The sequence below is a fragment of the Cherax quadricarinatus genome, chromosome 37 (genome assembly GCF_038502225.1).
Source record: "Cherax quadricarinatus isolate ZL_2023a chromosome 37, ASM3850222v1, whole genome shotgun sequence".
NCBI classification, from domain to species: Eukaryota; Metazoa; Arthropoda; class Malacostraca; order Decapoda; family Parastacidae; genus Cherax; species Cherax quadricarinatus.
The window spans coordinates 10,356,651-10,380,826 of NC_091328.1; the positions used below are offsets into that span (position 1 = coordinate 10,356,651).

The 24,176-nt window shown below is 39.8% G+C and overlaps 1 protein-coding gene and 1 long non-coding RNA gene across 6 annotated transcripts in view; one reads left to right on the forward strand and one right to left on the reverse strand.

The window, feature by feature from the left end:
* Positions 1-24,176, forward strand: part of LOC128702646 (cell adhesion molecule Dscam2) — a 720,609-nt gene that overhangs the window by 196,605 nt on the left and 499,828 nt on the right. The gene's annotated exons all lie outside the window — the stretch shown is intronic.
* LOC128703479 (uncharacterized) overlaps positions 1-24,176 on the reverse strand; it is a 44,127-nt gene that overhangs the window by 7,513 nt on the left and 12,438 nt on the right. The window contains exon 1 of one of the 2 annotated variants that reach the window (XR_008409306.2): positions 12,751-12,768. The exons of the other annotated variant lie outside the window; for it this stretch is intronic. This is a non-coding gene — a long non-coding RNA (uncharacterized lncRNA). Of the gene's footprint in view, positions 1-12,750; positions 12,769-24,176 lie in introns of those variants that run through there. 2 annotated transcript variants of the gene reach the window in all.

Below are 24,176 nucleotides of genomic sequence, written 5' to 3' on the forward strand. Positions count from 1 at the left end.
TCACAGCACCATAACTCTGAATCAACAGATGTACTCCTGGTTTCACAGCACCATAACTCTGAATCATCAACGGAACACCTAGGCTCTAAGTAACGGTGTGGAAAAATGCCAGGGTTCACGCTCTCAAAGAACCGAATTTGACTATTAGAAATGTGGGAACATAGAGACGAGATTCGAAGCAATAAATGGGACTTACACACGCACTCGTATATCTATTGTGATGTATATTAACGTACACTATATATATATATATACACCGATATACATGTATCCTGGTAGCACTCTAATCAATATTTAAAAAAAATTAAGTATCCTGGACTGGTAGTGTACAGGTTTCATGCAGTCTTAATGACCTTCGTGTACCCGACAGGTTTAAAACCCAACAAACGAAGACTTGCTTTGACACTCATAAAATGTAATAAACATATTTTTCTGTTCATTCACTTTATTCTAAGTATAAACTTTTATGTTTCTCAATATATCCGTAGTTTTTATTCCACAACAGACATTATTTCCATTATCCTGGTCTTTCCTTGTATTCTTTACGATGGTTTTGGTTATGTTTTTTGTTGCGTACATGAATTCATGCAATAACCAGGATGTGCTCAAAACTTGTGACGAGACAATTTAACCTTTCAGTTAAATGACTGGGATTTGAACCCGCGTTCAGGGATTACCAGCCCATCACACTCATGGGTAACTTGATGTGACAAAATACAGAGAGAAAGTCTGTATTAACTCACTGAAGGGTCTGGGGTTGAAGCCCATGGCAAGCCGGTCCTAAGACCGCCAGTGGAGTGAGTTGTACGGTGCCTACCTAATACATTTCATCCAACTAGATGTATTTCTTTGAACATAAGCATGGTCCCCGCTGTCCTTACTATCAAGTCTTTTATTCCGGGGACGACCACTTTAGATCACCACCTTCCTGGGAAGACCACCCTAGATCACCACCTCCCTGGGAAGACCACCCTAGATCACCACCTCCCTGGGAAGACCACCCTAGATCACCACCTCCCTGGGAAGACCACCCTAGATCACCACCTCCCTGGGAAGACCACCCTAGATCACCACCTCCCTGGGAAGACCACCTTAGATTACCACCTCCCTGGGAAGACCACCTTAGATCACCACCTCCCTGGGAAGACCACCCTAGATCACCACCTCCCTGGGAAGACCACCCTAGATCACCACCTCCCTGGGAAGACCACCTTAGATTACCACCTCCCTGGGAAGACCACCCTAGATCACCACCTCCCTGGGAAAACCACCCTAGATCACCACCTCCCTGGGAAGACCACCTTAGATTACCACCTCCCTGGGAAGACCACCTTAGATCACCACCTCCCTGGGAAGACCACCCTAGATCACCACCTCCCTGGGAAGACCACCCTAGATCACCACCTCCCTGGGAAGACCACCTTAGATTACCACCTCCCTGGGAAGACCACCTTAGATCACCACCTCCCTGGGAAGACCACCCTAGATCACCACCTCCCTGGGAAGACCACCCTAGATCACCACCTCCCTGGGACGACCACTTTACATTACCACCTCCCTGGGACGACCACCTGACATCACTCCCTCCCTGGTTAGTGTTGAGTGTGTTAAGTCAACATTTAGTAACTTATTAGGGACAAGAGCTAGTCCCAGTAACCGACTGCTGGTCAGGTCAGGTGGTCTCTGCAGAAAACGTGAGAGAGGGGGGTCATAGTGACCCTTCACTGAACTTATAACATTAATGGCATGTACTGTAGCGACAAGTTGCTATATAATACACACGTGCAACACCTGGCTGTCTTCATTACGAAGACACATCACCAACCAGTGGCTCTGTCAATTCAATGCCGGACTTCAAGCTAGGCAACCTTCTAGTCATTCCAAACCTCCTATCCCAATTCCGACCATTGTATTGAAGCTAGTATTATATATTTGTGTACGTATGTGCGTATGTATGTATGCACGTATGTACTTACGTATATATATATATATATATATATATATATATATATATATATATATATATATATATATGCATTTATGTATGTACGTATATATATGTACGTATGTATGCACGCATGTACGTACGTACATATGTATGAATGTATGTATGCACGTATGTATGTATATATGCCTGCATGCATATATGTATGTATGCATGTATCTATGCTTACACATCCATCAAGCGTGTGTGAGCATGTTAGATATGAGTGAATGGAGACAAGTGGTTTATATGACTTGACGCGCTGTTGGAGTGTGAGCAAAGTAACATTTACGAAGGGATTCAGGGAAAAACCGGTTAGCCGATCTTGAGTCCTGGAGGTGGAAAGTAGAGTGCCTGCACTCTGAAGGAGGGGTGGGGGTGTCACAGTCCTGGAGGTAGGAAGTAGAGTGCCTGCACTCTGAAGGGGCGGTGGGGGATATGTTGCAGTTTTAAACTGTAGCATTGGCGCACCTCTGGCAAGGCAGTGGTGGAGTGAGTGATGGAGAAAGTTTTTCTTCTTTTTCTGGAGTTACCCTGCCTTGAGGAAGTATATCGAGTGTTACAGTGTGATGGTTCATTTATATTAGTGCACTGTATAACTATTTTGGAATCACAGTCAACGCGGTTTATAAATTAATGAACAATGTAAGCGAACTAGCCTTTTTCTTTTTTAATCAGACTACGTTTTGCCCTGATTAGTGTGAAATGTCGTCTGCTAGAAAGGTTGGCTCTCTTATGTACAGTTTATATCTTTAGTCTGCCGGTTCCTCGCCATTCATTGGAGGTGTAATGAATGATAATGGTATAGTAATGAATGCTCGATCCTCCGTCCTGGTAGAAACTACAGAAACTACTACTCTCCCAGCCACACTTCACAGAAGTGCGCTAGACAGCAGAAAGCCAGATGAGAGCGCAGACAGGTGAGCAAGACACCATAAGTCAGGTCATTTCTCTCTTTAATGAGTTTTAGAATGGGAAATACCTGTGCCGGGATGGTCATCAATTTAATATGGCAACACTGATCGCACATTTGACTGCTGTGTCGTTCTGGCAACACTGTGCAGTAAAATGATACCAGCACTAAATATTTCAGAGAATATTGAATATATAAATGTGAGTGGAAGCACTCTCACTCCAGCGTGTACATTCTCTGGCGTGTATACCGTACATTACACCCACCTCCTTTTAGGCAATGTAGCAAAATATCTGTGGTGGCTATTTTATTACCAGAGTCGTGACGACTTAGTGATGGAGTCAGCCGAGGGGAGGAGGTAGGGGAGGTTGGTGGGGAGAGGGAGGAGGTAGGGGAGGTTGGTGGGGAGAGGGAGGAGGTAGGGGAGGTTGGTGGGGAGAGGGAGGAGGTAGGGGAGGTTGGTGGGGAGAGGGAGGAGGAAGGCGAGAGGGGTGAAGAGGGGATGCGGAGAAGTGAAGAAGAGGTTCATAAGGAGAGAGGGAAGGAGGGAGGGAATGTTGGGGAGGGAAGGCTTGTGGATCAAGGAAGATGGGAAGGGAGGTTTGTGGGGGGGAGGGGAATTTTTGGGGGAGAAAGAGAAGGAATGGAGGTTGGTGGGGAAGGGAGAGATAAGTAGATAAAGATGACATCAGAGGAGGGGGAACTACAGTCGTAGGAAAGATGATAAAGACACGGAATTTGATCCGAGGAAGGGGAGGATAGCTCCAAGTCCTTGAATCAAGAGTCCTTCATCACCACTGAAGTATTCCTGTTAGTCAATGCTGGGGTAATACTCCCATTATTATTATTATTATTATTATTATTATTATTATTATTATTATAAAATTAAAGCACAAGGTGTCAACCCGTGTGGGTCACACATGTAATATTTGTAACAAATGTGACCAGACATACTGAGTTAATATTTGAACACTAAGAGTCACAGTCCCAATATTTTGTGTGTTTTTGTGACACTTATAAACTCTGGCACTCACAGTGACACTCTTGTAAACTCTGGCACTCACAGTGACACTTATAAACTCTGGCACTCACAGTGACACTCTTTGTAAACTCTGGCACTCACAATAACACTTATAAACTCTGGCACTCACAGTGACACTCTTATAAAGTCTGGTACAGGGAAAATATGGATATAAGGAACGACATTTGAAAGAAAGAAAAAATACAAATATTTCCGCGCAAAATCAAGCAATCCAAAACTTATATAGTTTTTACTTTTCTAGTTTCTTTCATAAACACTTTTTTCATTCCTTTGATTCACTTCCTCTCTCCCCCCCCTTCTCTCTCTCTCTCTCTCTCTCTCTCTCCCTCCCTACCAATTTATCAGGTGGTTAGCTATCACAATCTCTCCACTCCAAACTACCAATGGCCCAATTTTGAAGTACAATCTCCAGTAATTGGGAACTCTGTTCCGCAGTAAAATACCGTGAGGAGGTGGAGGCTCGATCCTCCGTCCAGAAAGAAATACCTGAAGATATTCACACAATTATCTTTTTTCAATCTTTATAAATAAAGGTAACTTTTCAATATATATATATATATATATATATATATATATATATATATATATATATATATATATATCGGATTATTTTAAAACTATATACATGGACCTAGGCCAATTGTAATCAAATATATATATACGAGGTGGGTTCAAAAATAAATTATCCATTTAATTCCAAAATTAATGTAAAAGATTTTCTTCGATGTTAAAATGTTTCAATAGTTTTCAAAACAGTAAAAAAAACAGATTAATTCCCCCCTAACATTCATCTAATTCTACAATCAATGATTTTAGATATTTTAACGATATTTTCTGTTTTTAATTAAAAAAATAATTCGACATTCGCCTAGCTTCCATATTATATATATATATATATATATATATACATATATATATATATATATATATATATATATATATATATATATATATATATATATATGCAAAACAACCACTCTGAAAGAATAGAGAAATTCCAAGCGCTTTCGTGACTACTCACATTATCAAGGAACTATGAAATTGAAGCATCCAAGGAAGCTATATAAGGGGTCCGGCCAGTACCTCACTATCAGTGAGGTGCTGGCCGGACCCCTTATATAGCTTCCTTGGATGCTTCACTTTCATAGTTCCTTGATAATGTGAGTAGTCACGAAAGCGCTTGGAATTTCTCTATTCTTTCAGAGTGGTTGTTTTGCATATTTTGAAATCACCTGTTCACTGTGATCTTATTGCATATATATATATATATATATATATATATATATATATATATATATATATATATATATGTGTGTGTGTGTGTGTGTATGTGTGTGTGTGTGTGTGTGTACTCACCTATTTGTACTCACCTATTTGTGGTTGCAGGGGTCGAGTCCTAGCTCCTGGCCCCGCCTCTTCACCGGTTGCTACTAGGCCCTTTCTCTCCCCGCTCCATGAGCTTTATCAAACCTCGTCTTAAAACTGTGTATGGTTCCTGCCTCCACTACGTCATTTTCTAGGCTATTCCACTGCCTTACAACTCTATGACTGAAGAAATACTTCCTACTATCTCTCTGACTCATTTGTGTCTTCAACTTCCAATTGTGGCCTCTTGTTTCTGTGTCCCCTCCCTGGAACATCCTGTCTTTGTCCACCTTGTCTATTCCACGCAGTATTTTATATGTCGTTACCATGTCTCCCCTGACCCTGTGTGTGTGTGTACTCACCTATTTGTACTCACCTATTTGTGGTTGCAGGGGTAGAGTCCTAGTGTGTGTGTGTGCGTGTGTGTGTGCATGTGTGTATGTGTGTGTGTATGTGTGTATGTGTGTGTGTGTGTGTGTGTGTGTGTGTGTATGTGTGTGTGTGTGTGTGTGTGTGTGTGTGTGTGTGTGTGTGTGTGTGTGTGTGTGTGTGTGTATGTATGTGTGTGTGTATGTATGTGTGTGTATGTGTGTGTATGTAATGTACTCACCTAGTTGTACTCACCTAGTTGAGGTTGCAGGGGTCGAGTCCAAGCTCCTGGCCCCGCCTCTTCACTGGTCGCTACTAGGTCACTCTCCCTGAACCATGAGCTTTATCGTACCTCTGCTTAAAGCTATGTATGGATCCTGCCTCCACTACATCGCTTCCCAAACTATTCCACTTCCTGACTACTCTGTGGCTGAAGAAATACTTCCTAACATCCCTTTGATTCATCTGTGTCTTCAGCTTCCACCTGTGTCCCCGTGTTGCTGTGTCCAGTCTCTGGAACATCCTGTCTTTGTCCACCTTGTCAATTCCTCTCAGTATTTTGTAAGTCGTTATCATGTCCCCCCTATCTCTCCTGTCCTCCAGTGTCGTCAGGTTGATTTCCCTTAACCTCTCCTCATAGGACATACCTCTTAACTCTGGGACTAGTCTTGTTGCAAACCTTTGCACTTTCTCTAGTTTCTTTACATGCTTGGCTAGGTGTGGGTTCCAAACTGGTGCCGCATACTCCAATATGGGCCTAACGTACACGGTGTACAGGGTCCTGAACGATTCCTTATTAAGATGTCGGAATGCTGTTCTGAGGTTTGCCAGGCGCCCATATGCTGCAGCAGTTATTTGATTGATGTGCGCTTCAGGAGATGTGCCTGGTGTTGTGTGTGTGTGTGTGTGTGTGTGTGTGTGTGTGTGTGTGTGTGTGTGTGTGTGTGTGTGTGTGTGTGTGTGTGTGTGTGCGCGCGCGCGCAGTGGAACCTCGGTGTTTGAACTTAATTGGTTCCTAGGTGGTGTTCGAACTGCGAAAAAGTTTGATCTCCGAAACAGCATTTGCTAGGCTTTAATTATCAGTTTCACATACTGGAGGATGTTGAACTGACTCTTGCAAAAGTCTGAGAGTCAAATCAGTGTCAGAGGTCACTTCAAAGCACTTTTAAAACAGGGTTTTCCTGTAAAGTTTTGTACAACTAAATCTTAAGAAAGTCAGCGTGTTGGACTCCAGAAAAACGTTCAAACACCAGGTCAAGTTTTTCTGAACAAAATTGTTTGGACTCCTGTTTGTTCGAGGTCTGGTACGTTCAAACACCGAAGTTCCACTGTATATATATAAATGGTTAGTTTAATGTAAAGTTACCATGACCACAAGGAGATATGCTCAGGGTGTACAAAATACTCCGGGGCGTCGACGTGAGATGAACCAGAGAATCAGTGACTAGGAAGTAAACAAGTATTATTTGTTAGGAATCGAAGCCTACGACAGCAATGCATGTTAGATGTGCCTAAGACGCGGAGCTACGGTTTGACTCCAGCTAACTCAGGAACGCACACACACACACACACACACACACACACACAAATACATGTCTTGAAAGCTCGTGAAGGAAGAGAGTGGACCTAGTAGCGACCAGCGAAGAGGCGAGGCCAGGAGCTGTGAATCGACCTCTGCAGCCACATATAGGTGAGGACACACACACACACACGAACAGCAAATTTTATCGTCAGCGGATAATAGCAATTAGTGTTACTGTACCATTTGGCCGGATATATAGTCCGGCTTTGAGAAAATATGGCCCAATGTTAGATAGATCCGTAATGAAGAGATATATCGATAAATGATAAACAGATAAATTAGCACGAGAGAGAGAGAGAGAGAGAGAGAGAGAGAGAGAGAGAGATAGAGATACTAGCACAATACCAGAGGTTAAATTTTTAAGGCTCATTAAGGTCGCAATCTGACATTTAATTGACCATGAAGTAACCTTTAATGACCGACGCATTTATGGCTTCAAGTGAACTTTAGTGTATATACAATGAGAACTACACCTCCCACTGACTGTATATACAATGAGAACTACACCTCCCACTGACTGTATATACAATGAGAACTACACCTCCCACTGACTGTATATACAATGAGAACTACACCTCCCACTGACTGTATATACAATGAGAACTACACCTCCCACTGACTGTATATACAATGAGAACTACACCTCCCACTGACTGTATATACAATGAGAACTACACCTCCCACTGACTGTATATACAATGAGAACTACACCTCCCACTGACTGTATATACAATGAGAACTACACCTCCCAATGACTGTATATACAATGAGAACTACACCTCCCAATGACTGTATATACAATGAGAACTACACCTCCCACTGTATATACTATGAGAACTACACCTCCCACTGTATATACAATGAGAACTACACCTCCCAATGACTGTATATACAATGAGAACTACACCTCCCACTGTATATACTATGAGAACTACACCTCCCACTGTATATACTATGAGAACTACACCTCCCACTGTATATACAATGAGAACTACACCTCCCACTGTATATACTATGAGAACTACACCTCCCAATGACTGTATATACAATGAGAACTACACCTCCCACTGTATATACAATGAGAACTACACCTCCCAATGACTGTATATACAATGAGAACTACACCTCCCACTGTATATACTATGAGAACTACACCTCCCACTGTATATACTATGAGAACTACACCTCCCACTGTATATACAATGAGAACTACACCTCCCACTGTATATACAATGAGAACTACACCTCCCAATGACTGTATATACAATGAGAACTACACCTCCCACTGTATATACTATGAGAACTACACCTCCCACTGTATATACAATGAGAACTACACCTCCCACTGTATATACAATGAGAACTACACCTCCCAATGACTGTATATACAATGAGAACTACACCTCCCACTGTATATACTATGAGAACTACACCTCCCACTGTATATACTATGAGAACTACACCTCCCACTGTATATACTATGAGAACTACACCTCCCACTGACTGTATATACAGCGTGGAATATTTCTCCCCGGTTATATACATTAATTAACCTTTCGATTTGTATCTACTAAGAAATGTATCTACTGCTGTATATACCCAAAGATATGCTCTAACTGAATACCTGGAGTTTACCTGGAGAGAGTTCCGGGGGTCAACGCCCCCGCGGCCCGGTCTGTGACCAGGCCTCCTGGTGGATCAGAGCCTGATCAACCAGGCTGTTGCTGCTGGCTGCACGCAAACCAACGTACGAGCCACAGCCCGGCTGATCAGGAACTGACTTTAGGTGCTTGTCCAGTGCCAGCTTGAAGACTGCCAGGGGTCTATTGGTAATCCCCCTTATGTGTGCTGGGAGGCAGTTGAACAGTCTCGGGCCCCTGACACTTATTGTATGGTCTCTTAACGTGCTAGTGACACCCCTGCTTTTCATTGGGGGGATGGTGCATCGTCTGCCAAGTCTTTTGCTTTCGTAGTGAGTGATTTTTGTGTGCAAGTTCGGTACTAGTCCCTCTAGGATTTTCCAGGTGTATATAATCATGTATCTCTCCCTCCTGCGTTCCAGGGAATACAGGTTTAGGAACCTCAAGCGCTCCCAGTAATTGAGGTGTTTTATCTCCGTTATGCGCGCCGTGAAAGCCCTCTGTACATTTTCCAGGTCGGCAATTTCACCTGCCTTGAAAGGTGCCGTTAGTGTGCAGCAATATTCCAGCCTAGATAGAACAAGTGACCTGAAGAGTGTCATCATGGGCTTGGCCTCCCTAGTTTTGAAGGTTCTCATTATCCATCCTGTCATTTTTCTAGCAGATGCGATTGATACAATGTTATGGTCCTTGAAGGTGAGATCCTCCGACATGATCACTCCCAGGTCTTTGACGTAGGTGTTTCGCTCTATTTTGTGGCCAGAATTTGTTTTGTACTCTGATGAAGATTTAATTTCCTCATGTTTACCATATCTGAGTAATTGAAATTTCTCATCGTTGAACTTCATATTGTTTTCTGCAGCCCACTGAAAGATTTAGTTGATGTCCGCCTGGAGCCTTGCAGTGTCTGCAATGGAAGACACTGTCATGCAGATTCGGGTGTCATCTGCAAAGGAAGACACGGTGCTGTGGCTGACATATACACACTTCTACGTATGCACACTGTAATATATACGTATATTACAGTGTACATACACTAATATACACGTATAATACAATGTAATAAAACAGATTATGTATGAATGTATATTACATAAGTGTATAAAACAAATTATGTATCAATGTATATCAAATTACGCATCAATGTATATCACACTAGTTATGAATCAATGTATATTACACGTTATATATCAATGTATATTAAATTATGCATCAATGTATATTACACAAGTTATGTATTAATGTATATTACACGTTATATATCAATGTATATTAAATTATGCATCAATGTATATTACACAAGTTATGTATTAATGTATATTACACGTTATATATCAATGTATATTAAATTATGCATCAATGTATATTACACAAGTTATGTATTAATGTATATTACACGTTATATATCAATGTATATTAAATTATGCATCAATGTATATTACACAAGTTGTGTGTCAATGTTTGAGAACAATTTATGTGCCATCGACATTTTTTCTCTTCCTATTTATTGTTTATTTCCCGATTAGAATTTGCTCGGACATTTGATCTTGGTATATCTGGTGATCTAGCAGGGAGAGTTATAACTGAGAGGAGATACAATAACAGAGCTATAACACTGTCCATAATCAGGGTGTTAATGTATGCTGATGGTTTCCGGATGTGACGTAATAGACGAGTTCTTAATCCAAAATGTATTCGGACTCTTGGAAATATAGTGTAGTGTGTACTCAGCGATTTATGTTTGCAGGGGTCGATGCTTAGCTCCTGGCCCCAGCCTCCTAGACACCTTGATCGGCATCACTGACCTGTGGCTCTTTTTGGGTCTTATCATATGTACTCTTGAAGCTGTGTATTGAGTTTGCCTCCGCCATTGCCTTATCCAGGTCTTATTTTTCAATCTGCCTCAGACTAATGAAATACTTCTTTAAATCCCCGTGACTCATCTGTGTCTTCAGCTTCCACCTGTATCCCCTTGATCCTGGTCCACCTAATTCAGTCTGTTCCTATCAGACCTATCAATTCCTCTTAAGATTTTGTACGAAGTAATCATATCTCCCCTTTTATGTATGTGTGTGTGTGTGTGTGTGTGTGTGTGTGTGCGTGCGCACTCACAGAACAGTGCTTGGCTGGGGTTGAGTCTCAGCTTCTGGCTTCACCTCTTAACCTTCAACTGACCTACATAACAGGTTGTCTAACATGTTTCAAACTATCATACCTAGTCTTGAAACTGTGTAAGAAGTCTGTCTTCGTCACATCCTGTACCACCTTATTCCACTCCCTCTTGCCCTTGTGATAATCATTTCAAATTATTATTTTTAGTAGTAGTAGTAGTAGTGATGGTAGTAGTAGCAGTAATAGTGGTAGCAGTAGTAGTAGTGGTGGTGGTGGTACTAGTAGTTTTACTAATAGTAGTCGTAAACATAAATGTTAATTAAAGTTAACACTGTTATTTACGTTAGACCTGTTGTTAAACTTTCCTCCCAAACTCTATGAACAAACTCGTTTATATTTTATGAATAAACGAAGGTATTTCCGCTGTTCAAGTCAGCTGTTCAACGAGCGTTCAGTGTTAACGAACCAAGTTCTCGTTTTTGTTTGTTTTGCCTACGATGGCCGAGATATTTTGTTGGAAATTTCTCAATCGTAAAATTGTACCCGTTAAAAAACACAACATAAAAACCGGTGTTATAAACACTGGAGTGATAAACACTGGTGTTATAAACACTGGAGTGATAAACACTGGTGTTATAAACACTGGAGTGATAACACTGGTGTTATAAACACTGGAGTGATAACACTGGTGTTATAAACACTGGAGTGATAACACTGGTGTTATAAACACTGGAGTGATAACACTGGTGTTATAAACACTGGAGTGATAACACTGGTGTTATAAACACTGGTGTTATAAACACTGGAGTGATAAACACTGGTGTTATAAACACTGGAGTGATAAACACTGGTGTTATAAACACTGGAGTGATAAACACTGGTGTTATAAACACTGGAGTGATAACACTGGTGTTATAAACACTGGAGTGATAACACTGGTGTTATAAACACTGGAGTGATAACACTGGTGTTATAAACACTGGAGTGATAACACTGGTGTTATAAACACTGGAGTGATAACACTGGTGTTATAAACACTGGAGTGATAACATTGGTGTTATAAACACTGGAGTGATAACACTGGTGTTATAAACACTGGAGTGATAACACTGGTGTTATAAACACTGGTGTTATAAACACTGGAGTGATAACACTGGTGTTATGAACACTGGAGTGATAACACTGGTGTTATGAACATTGTGTTGCGAATAAGAAATTTTTTAAAGAACTTCAGAATGTGGCCTATTACCATTTATTTCTTATGCAACAAGATTTTTGGATCCGAGATATTTAAAGTTTTAGAGTCTAGGGGAAACAATGTCAACTGGGAAACTCCATAGAATAATATTCAAATTTATTAAAGTATTTAAATACAATACTTTTATCTTCTCTTTGTAGTTAATGTAACTTAATACTTTGTACAATAAATTTACCATATACATTTAGTTCAAAATCATGGACATGTCACATTAATAAGGAAGTTTATTTATTCTTCCTGTAATTCAATCTTCAATAACATTTACGTCTTTGTCTTAACAAGACTGTAAACTCAAAATACGAAAGGTACAAGATTTAACAAGACCTTTGAATCTGGCCGTAAAGTATCTCTATGGATTACTGAACTGACCAAGAATATAAATATCAAAAGAATCTTTCAGAGTAATGAGGAGCAAGCTGAGTCAGCTCTAGAGTCCAATTCTCAAAACTATTCAAACTGTACACCGTAAGAGCCAATATACGAACAGTTGTCAGGGCTAGAGCAGGAAGCAGACTGACTACTTGCCAGTCTGTTGACGTGTCGTCAGGTTGGATCACCTAACCCAAACGTCAGCCAGCCGGACATAAACAATTGAACAATTCACCGGATGGTTCCGAGACTTAAACTCTACTCTATATACACAAGAAATCCTACCTAACAATAATAGTAAAATAATAGTGATAATAATAACAAAATAGTGATAATAGTGATAATAACGATAATACCATGGTATTTTTCATATATTAACAGATAATAATATAACGCCGAAAGTCTCTATTTTAGCTATAAACGGGGACTTTCGCGCTATAATATTAAGTGATGAACATATTCTCTTACAATAGTTAAATAACACAGGATGACCAATTTCGAAGATATAACACACTGTGATAACACTGGTGTTATAAACACTGTGTTAACACTGGTGTTATGAACACTGTGATAACACTGGTGTTATAAACACTGGAGTGATAACACTGGTGTTATAAACACTGGAGTGATAACACTGGTGTTATAAACACTGTGATAACACTGGTGTTATAAACACTGGAGTGATAACACTGGTGTTATAAACACTGTGATAACACTGGTGTTATGAACACTGTGATAACACTGGTGTTATAAACACTGGAATGATAACACTGGTGTTATGAACACTGTGATAACACTGGTGTTATAAACACTGTGATAACACTGGTGTTATGAACACTGTGATAACACTGGTGTTATAAACACTGTGATAACACTGGTGTTATGAACACTGATAACACTGGTGTTATGAACACTGTGATAACACTGGTGTTATAAACACTGTGATAACACTGGTGTTATAAACACTGTGATAACACTGGTGTAATGAACACTGTGATAACACTGCTGTTATAAACACTGTGATAACACTGGTGTTATGAACACTGTGATAATACCAGTGTTATCACAGTGTTCATAATACCAGTGTTATGAACACTGTGATAACACTGGTGTTATGAACACTGAAAACACCGGAGTTATAAACAATATGAATGATAACATCAGTGTTATAAACACCTTGAATGATAACACCGGTGTTATAAACACTGAATGATAACACCGGTATTATAAACAATATGAATGATAACATCGGTGTTATAAACACCTTGAATGATAACACCGGTGTTATAAACACTGTGAATGATAACACCGGTGTTATAAACACTGTGAATGATAACACCGGTGTTATAAACACTGAATGATAACACCGGTGTTATGAACACTGAATAACACCGGTGTTATGAACACTGTGAATAACACCGGTGTTATGAACACTGTGAATAACACCGGTGTTATGAACACTGTGAATAACACCGGTGTTATAAACACTTTAAAACATAACACCGGTGTTATAAACACTTTGAATAATAACACCGGTGTTATGAACACTTTGAAACATAACACCGGTGTTATAAACACTTTGAATAATAACACCGGTGTTATAAACACTTTGAATAATAACACCGGTGTTATAAACACTTTGAATAATAACACCGCTGTTATAAACACTTTGAATAATAACACCGCTGTTATAAACACTTTGAATAATAACACCGGTGTTATAAATACTTTGAATAATAACACCGGTGTTATAAACACTTTGAATAATAGCACCGGTGTTATAAACACTTTGAATAATAACACCGGTGTTATAAACACTTTGAATAATAACACCTGTGTTATAAACACTTTGAAACATAACACCGGTGTTATAAACACTTTGAATAATAACACCGGTGTTATAAACACTTTGAATAATAACACCGGTGTTATAAACACTTTGAATAATAACACCTGTGTTATAAACACTTTGAAACATAACACCGGTGTTATAAACACTTTGAATAATAACACCGCTGTTATAAACACTTTGAATAATAACACCGGTGTTATAAATACTTTGAATAATAGCACCGGTGTTATAAACACTTTGAATAATAACACCGGTGTTATAAACACTTTGAATAATAACACCTGTGTTATAAACACTTTGAAACATAACACCGGTGTTATAAACACTTTGAATAATAACACCGGTGTTATAAACACTTTGAATAATAACACCGGTGTTATAAACACTTTGAATAATAACACCTGTGTTATAAACACTTTGAAACATAACACCGGTGTTATAAACACTTTGAATAATAACACCGGTGTTATAAACACTAAATAATAACACTGGTGTTAGAATTATGTTAACATATAAGTCACGTATATAAGTGTAATTAATGTCTAGATTAACACAAAGTATCTATTAATAAGGACTAAATAAACACTGACACTGAAGGACCTTTGAAACGTGATACGACGTTCATTTTGAAACGTAACACGACGTTTATTTTGAAACGTAACCCGACGTTCATTTTGAAACGTAACACGACGTTTATTTTGAAACGTAACCCGACGTTCATTTTGAAACGTAACACGACGTTTATTTTGAAACGTAACCCGACGTTCATTTTGAAACGTAACACGACATTCATTTTGAAACGTAACACGACGTTTATTTTGAAACGTAACCCGACGTTCATTTTGAAACGTAACCCGACGTTAATTTTGAAACGTAACACGACGTTCATTTTGAAACGTAACCCGACGTTAATTTTGAAACGTAACCCGACGTTCATTTTGAAACGTGACACGACGTTCATTTTGAAACGTGACACGACGTTCATTTTGAAACGTAACAACGTTCATTTTGAAACGTGAGACGAAGTTCATTTTGAAACGTGACACGACGTTCATTTTGAACCGTAACACGACGTTCGTTTTGAAACGTAACACGACGTTCATTTTGAAACGTAACACGACGTTCATTTTGAAACGTAACACGACGTTCATTTTGAAACGTAACCCGACGTTAATTTTGAAACGTAACCCGACGTTCATTTTGAAACGTGACACGACGTTCATTTTGAAACGTGACACGACGTTCATTTTGAAACGTAACAACGTTCATTTTGAAACGTGAGACGAAGTTCATTTTGAAACGTGACACGACGTTCATTTTGAACCGTAACACGACGTTCGTTTTGAAACGTAACACGACGTTCATTTTGAAACGTAACACGACGTTCATTTTGAAACGTAACACGACGTTCATTTTGAAAAGTATATAAATTATTCATCATAGGAACATTCAGGGGATATTCAGTTTGCATGCTCTCTCAAACCCACTTTTTCAATTGTAACTTGATGTAACAGTAGACATGACCAGTAATTACAGTAGACATGACCAGTAATTACAGAAAACATGACCAGTAGTTACAGTAGACATGGCTAACAATGACAGTGGACATGACCAACAATGACAGTGGACATGACCAACAATGACAGTGGACATGACCAACAATGACAGTGGACATGACAATGACAGTAGACATGACCAACAATGACAGTGGACATGAACAACAATGACAGTGGACATGACCAACAATGACAGTAGACATGACCAACAATGACAGTAGACATGACCAACAATGACAGTAGATATGACCAACAATGGCAGTAGACATGACCAACAATGACAGTAGACATGACCAACAATGACAGTGGACATGACCAACAATGACAGTGGACATGACCAACAATGACAGTGGACATGACCAACAATGACAAGACATGACCAACAATGACAGTGGACATGAACAACAATGACAATGGACATGACCAACAATGACAGTGGACATGACCAACAATGACAGTAGATATGACCAACAATAGCAGTAGACATGACCAACAATGACAGTAGACATGACCAACAATGACAGTAGATATGACCAACAATGGCAGTAGACATGAGCAACAATGACAGTGGACATGATCAACAATGATAATAGACATGACCAACAATGCTAACAGACATGACAAAGAATGACAGCAGGGATTACCAACAAAGAATTTGACTTTAATTAATGACGAAACTGGTGACTGTTGAAATTGACTCGAGACGAGACCAGACTGCATCGTGTCTCGCCCTTACCAAAACGTCGGGTCGAGACAATGTGTACTACCGACACTGTGGAAGGGACACACACATATACACACACAGCTTCTACTGTGCCAACGTTACGCTCTCCTTAGAGCTTAAGTATTCAGACCTTTGATGTGGAACTGCAAAGCTTTCCGAAACGTGTTGGTGCACTACGTAGACAGCAAAGCTCTTTCTTCTCTGCAGATCTGCCTAGAGCGAAACGTTGTGTAAAGAGAGTCTTTGATAAAGAGATCTGAAAAGAGAGACTATTACCAGCTTCGTTAAAAAGTCCTGGTAAAGAGCTTCGTTAAAAAGTCCTGGTAAAGAGCTTCGTTAAAAAGGCCTGGTAAAGAGCTTCGTTAAAAAGGCCTGGTAAAGAGCTTCGTTAAAAAGGCCTGGTAAAGAGCTTCGTTAAAAAGGCCTAGTAAAGAGCTTCGATGAAGACCTATGTACAAGAGTTCTGGTACAGAATTTTGATAAAGAGCCTTGATAAAAACCTTCGATAAAGAGCTCTGATAAAGAGCTTTTGCTCTTCTTTCATACTCAAGCATTATTTGAGTAAATGTCTCTCTGACAACAAAACAAATTACTGAGAAATTATTTTTTTTAGAATAAAAAGTGTTCATTATATAGCGAAATTAACGAAAAAAAATCCTTCAGCATGGCGGGAAAAAATTTTATTTATTAAAGGAAATTATGGATCGGATGATGAATAAATTACAAAGAATTTGGGATGTTATGACAATAACAATCACACGCGTGCGTGCGTGTGCGTGTGTGTGTGTGTGTGTGTGTGTGTGTGTGTGTGTGTGTGTGTGTGTGTGTGTGCGTGTGTGCGTGTGTGTGTGTGCGCGCGCGCGTGTGTGTGTGTGTGCGTGTGTCTGCGTGTGTGTGCGTGTGTGTGTGTGTGTGTGTGTGTGTGTGTGTGTGTGTGTGTGTGTGTGCGTGCGTGCGTGCGTGCGCGCGCGCGCGTGTGTGTATGTGTGTGTGTGTGTGTGTGTGTGTGTGTGTGTGTGTGTGTGTGTGTGTGTGTGTCTACTCACCTATTTGTACTCACCTGTTTGTGGTTGCAAGGGTCGAGTCATAGCTCCTGGCCCCGCCACTTCACTGGTTGCTACTGGGTCCTCTCTCTCTCCCTGCTCCATGAGCTTTATCAAACCTCATCTTAAAACTATGTATGGTTCCTGCCTCCACTACCTCACTTTCTAGGCTAATCCACTTCCTGAAAACTCTATGACTGAAGAAATACTTCCTAACATCCCTTTGACTCATAGGAGTCTTCAACTTCCAATTGTGACCGCTTGTTTCTGTGTCCTCTCTGTGGAACATCCTGTCTTTCTCCACCTTGACAATTCCTCGCAGTATTTTATGTCGTTATCATGTCTCCCCTGACCCTCCTGTCCTCCAGTGTCGTCAGGCCGATTTCCCTTAACCTTTCTTCGTAAGACAATCCCCTTAGCTCTGGGACTAGTCTTGCTGCAAACGTTTGCACTTTCTCTAATTCCTTGACGTGCTTGACCAGGTGTGGGATCCAGACTGGTGCAGCATACTTCATAATGGGCCTGGCGTACATGGTGTACAGAGTCTTGAACGATTCCTTAATGAGGTATCGATGTGTGTGTGTGTGTGTGTGTGTGTGTGTGTGTGTGTTTGCTTACTGTCTGGTCAACCAGGCTGTTGCCTTTCCTTCCATATTCTCTAAGATTAAAGCAATTTATACACTTTTACCCTGGTCTGTGTATATAGTTTGTTAGTTAGGTCGCTAGTTTTGTTAGTCTTTCTCTCTTAGTCTGTGTGCTAGTTTGTTAGCTAGGCTTCAAACCGTGGGTCGTCAAGGTTATCAATCACCTGTACACTGCTATCAACAATACATTAATCCATATTTTTTAAGTGTAAATGCGGTGAGAGATGTGCATCTCTGTGTATACCAAAAGGTACACATTCCTCTTAAGTGTACACTGAAAAATACACACCTCTCCGTGTACATACACCGAAAGGTATCCAACTCAGTGCAAGTATATTGAAATATACACATCTCTCATTGTATATACACCAATAGGTACGCATATTCCGGCGTGTATACCCTGTCTATGCAGCTCTGGAAATCCCACATATAAATCACTGTAAATCCCCCAGCCACTCCCTTCCCTAACCTACTGTAATTGTCATGGGCTGTAAGACTCAATAGGGATTCAGCTCTCGCATACCAATATATATATATATATATATATATATATATATATATATATATATATATATATATATATATATATATATATATATATATATATATATATATATATATAATCAAAATGCCGTTTATGGAAAAAGTTTGAATAATAGGAATACTTGGCAGGTGCATCTGACAGACCTTCATTGACTGCCAAAGGTAAACAGTCTGGTTTGTTGATTCTATCTTCATCAACTGCCATAAGTAAACTCTCTCGTTTGATATATAGTTTAAAGAAACGACAATTTGAAGAATGACATACATGTGCAACATTTGGGAATCATTACTGAGGAAAAGTTTCGCCAGCCAGTGACTTCATCAGTCTAGTACAAGGAAGGACGGCACTTTCAAGACTGATGAACTGAACACATCGATTCCAGGCTGAGGGACTGATTACCTCAAAGTCCTCTTTTTCTACCGTTCTTCTCTGTATTCAACTGACGAAGCCACTGTGTGGATTCATCACTTTCGCCAAAAAATGAGGAAATGGTAAATTTGCCTAAGTGAAAACCAGTACGATAAAAATATTCGGATGATGATTGGGGGATGATAGGGACTGGATGATGGGGTGGGGTGATGGGGAAGGGGGTTGATGAGGAGGGGGTGAGAGTTATCGAGGTGGTATTGTAATGGCTAAACTGATTATAAATGCGCAGAATCCAGTTCACTTGCTATTGACAACACTGCATAATAGTCAGTCTCTCTCTCTCTCTCTCTCTCTCTCTCTCTCTGTTGACCCCGGAAAAATATTTTATATTTCACTGCCTCATTTTCAGGATAAAATCAGATTCTCTCTAAACATTAATCTAATAACTTTTTTGAATTACCTTGTAATGAGTACTTGAATTTCAACTCAAAAGAAATCCCTTTTAGGTAGCATAAACGTACGTGTGTGTATGTACTCACCTAATTGTAGTTGCAGAGGTCGAGACTCAGCTCCTGGCCCCGCCTCTTCGCTGAACGCTACTAGGTCCTCTCCCTGCTCCATGAGCTTTATCATACCTCATCTTAAAACTATGTATGGTTCCTGCCTCCACTACCTCAATTGCTACACTATTCCACTTCCTGACTACTCTATGACTGTGTGTGTGTGTGTGTGTGTGTGTGTGCTTAAAGTTTTTTAATGTAATTCAGTGGTGATTCACATCTTTCCATCTCCCGAGCTCTTTATCTACTTCTCAAGATCCCTGTCTATCTCCTATTTTCTGTCTCCCAAGGTCACACTCTCTTGCCCTTTTTTTCTGTCTCAATATTGGGACATTGATCTGTTTAGAAGTCTCCATAACGAGAGATGTCTGTCTCTCAGTCTATCTCTCTCTCCTCTGCCTCAGAATCTCTCTCGCAGTATTATGTCTTTCACGAAATTTCATATATATATATATATATATATATATATATATATATATATATATATATATATATATATATATATATATATATATATATATATATAGGCTGGGAAATAGAGAGAGAGAGAGAGAGAGAGAGAGAGAGAGAGAGAGAGAGAGAAATCATTCTGCCATGTCCAAATTTAATATTGCAGCGGCCATTTGTTCGTAGAAATTCCCTTTGACATGCAGCTGGATGGAAAAGCGCTTTATTGAACAAAATGCCTCCCGGTATCACTGCCTCTCATATATCGACCATTACTGAACACTCATATGCAATTATAAAATCTAGGTTCATCATACAAGCCAGACACTGTCTGAGGACTTAAGTGCATATTATTATTATTATTATTATTATTATTATTATTATTATATTCTACAGAACACACCTTAATACCAGTATACGAATTCTCTTTAGGATTATATATCAGATTTATGTGGGTTTCCAAATCTGAATTGCAAGTGAAACTGCAAATTGCAAATGAGAATGTAAAATGTAAATAAGTGAATTAGTGATAATAGGAAATGCGGGTGATATCAAAACATCTCATGGAGAAGATCAAAGCAAAAAAGAATAATGATGGACTTTTGGCAGATCGTGACTTGTTGAAAGAGATGAACACTGGAGACACAGTCAGCCAGTCAATCAGCTAGTCAGCCAGGAAGTCCGTCAGCCAGTTAGTCAGCCAGCCAGGAAGCCAGGTAGCCGCTATGAGTAGAAGTCAGGAATCATTTATCAAGAAGGATGGGCTGTCTGCTGGTATTTGTCAATGGATCTATCAGAGCGTAGGCCACTTTATTCAAAGTGATTCATCTTCCTCCCTGCTCTTCAACCCTTGCTCCCTCCCTCCCTCACTCCCACACACAAATTAACTCCAACCATCGATCATACACACACACACACACACACACACACACACTAACACAGAGGAAGTGGAACGACCTGAAAAGCGGAGTCGTAGAGGCAGGATCCATATATAGCTTCGAAAAGATGTACGATAAGACTCTTGAAGCCAGGAGAGAGTGAACACAGTAGCGGTCAGCGAAGAGGTGGGACCAAGAGCTGAGACTCAACCCCTGCAACCACATAAGTACACACACAGACCACATCAGCAGACAATCACACACAACATAGCACACAGTCATCACAGAAACATACCCCACAGGAAAGGTAGTCTCCACACACAGACTCAGGGGCCTTACCCAACCTCCCGCGCCAGAGCCTCTACAATTATATATACCATCAGACGTGTCGTAGAGCCGAGCCAGAGCATAATTAATAGAGCCTGATGTCCTGGGACATAATATAGCATAATTTGAATATCCAGCGCCGCTCTGACACCTCCGCTCCCGTCTAATTCATCAGACTACTCTTGTTACACTAGTCTACTGGGAGATAAAACCATTTTTTTTAAAGTAATGCGAAAGGCGAGTAGGTTTGGATTAAATTAGGGATGACGGGGCTTTGTTAAGAGTCAAGGGGATTCCTGGGAATATTCTTGACATGCTTTGAAGCTCACTCTACTGGAGTAGGTTCTGATCTCAATAAGGGAAGGTAAGCCATGGCTGAAGGCCATACTGCAGACAGGAATGAAAACGAAGAACGTTTCGCTCTAAAGAGGATACTATCTCGCTTAGAGCTCTTCTAAGTTATGGCTTGAAAGAAAACTCTCAAAGAGAAACGTTATTCCCATAAAAACGTTCTCCTATATGTATCTCTGCTTTCAAAAGCCGGCCAGACTTAATACGGCCGACTTATGTTTACAATTTCCGGGAATTTCTCGCAAAAAAAAAATCACCAGACGCTTTTTCTCGGGAAATAATCAGGTGATCTGTAAACTCGGTCTGCGATAACGATTTAAAAATTTTAGCTCGGGAGATATGATCACTGTTAGATGCTTTGGGGGATGGGGGATGATAAAAAATATATAATAGTTTTCCGTCGAAGAGAATGGGACACGGAAATTCAGAATGCTAAAGAGGTAAATGGAAATATCGAGAGGAATTTGCGTGATGGAGGAAGATGCGAGTTTTGACGGGTTTTGGGCGTGTGCTGAATTATGGTTGGAGGGGCTGTTGTAGATGTGAGAGAGTGTTGTGGGTGTTCAAGGGCGTGCCGGAGTGTGAGGGAATCTTGGGGAAACGTGAAGGTGTTGGGGAAGTGTGAGGGGGAATGTTGAAGGAAGTGTTTTGTGTCAGCAGTATGCAGGAGTTAATTTAGGTTAGCTTACATGAATCTAGAAAAATGTATATTTCAATACAAAGAAAGAAATTTGGAAAACTAGCAGCATGACACGTCTGGGAAAGTGGTAGACAAGGAAAATAAAGAACGCTGAAATTTCGACGTTTGCCTCTGTTGGTGCGAGGATAGTGTGGACCCAGACAGCGTCTGATCCATATCCATTACCACAGCGTGGGAATCATGCAGCTTCCCCAGGTGTACCCTCACTGATTACACTCCAATACCTGTCCTCCCGTCATCTCTCTCTCTCTCTCTCTCTCTCTCTCTCTCTCTCTCATTTTTAATCTGCGATTCTCAGTGTGAAACACTGAGCACTGTGTTACCTAATTACATCAAACGAGCACACCAGTAGAACACCAGAAATTTCAGTAAACACTGAACGTTTGTCAACACTGATCAAGATATTACGGAAATGCCAAGATTTTACCCTTTACCGTCTAGTTTGTGTCCCAAGAATGATTTGAGGTGTAGGAATAACCTTATTATATTGACGGGAAGCGTTAAACACTTAAGGGTTATATAACCCTTAGGGAAACAGGTTTGATCTTACGAGGGGAAGGGTATCTCCAATACCTCGGATTAAAAGTCCTTCACCCCTTAGTAAGGGCGAGATGGTAGAAGTTATCATCAAATTTGCATGCATTTTAATTTCAATGAGAAAAAAAATGTGAAAACAATGAGAAATATCATATTTTTGATGACGTCGATTAAAAAAAAAACCTTGATAAATGAAAAAAAATAATAAGAAACATCAAGATTTTTAATTTCGTAAAAAAAAATTCATCTAAATATCTCTCTCTCTCTCTCTCTCTCTCTCTCTCTCTCTCTCTCTCTCTCTCTCTCTCTCTCCCTCTCTCTCTCTCACACACACACACACACTAATTCTGGCAGTCAGTTTTAATTTAATATTTATATATGTCAAATAGTGTGAAATCTGACAACACCAGAATAAAATCTGCCGGTGACACTGATTGCCAAGCAGACATGATGCAATGTCTGCTGGTGCCAACACCTTTGGCATCTAAGAACGCCACACACTGCTAGCGGATGAATGACACATGTGCAAAATCTTTACTGATGAGACGTTCCGACAATCAGTCGATTTTTCAACCCAATACAGAGAATAAAGTGAAGAGGCAAATTATTATATATATATATATATATATATATATATATATATATATATATATATATATATATATATATATATATATATATATATATAAAACTTTCATATTAGTAATATTATATCTACAGTATTTACTGATATATTTTTGTATATTTTTGGTAAATCAAAAATTAATTAGACTAACGCCGAAATTAAAATTTATATATGAATATTTTTTTTCCCGGCGCCTACTGGTGAAACGTCCACGCGACAACTCCAAAATATTATTGTGGCCGCTCAAAACTGGAATGTCACGATAAAATTAATTAAATGCCGCGCATAGAAAATGGAATATAAATGCCGCGCATAGAAAATGGAACATAAATGCCGCGCATAGAAAATGGAACATAAATGCCGCGCATAGAAAATGGAACATAAA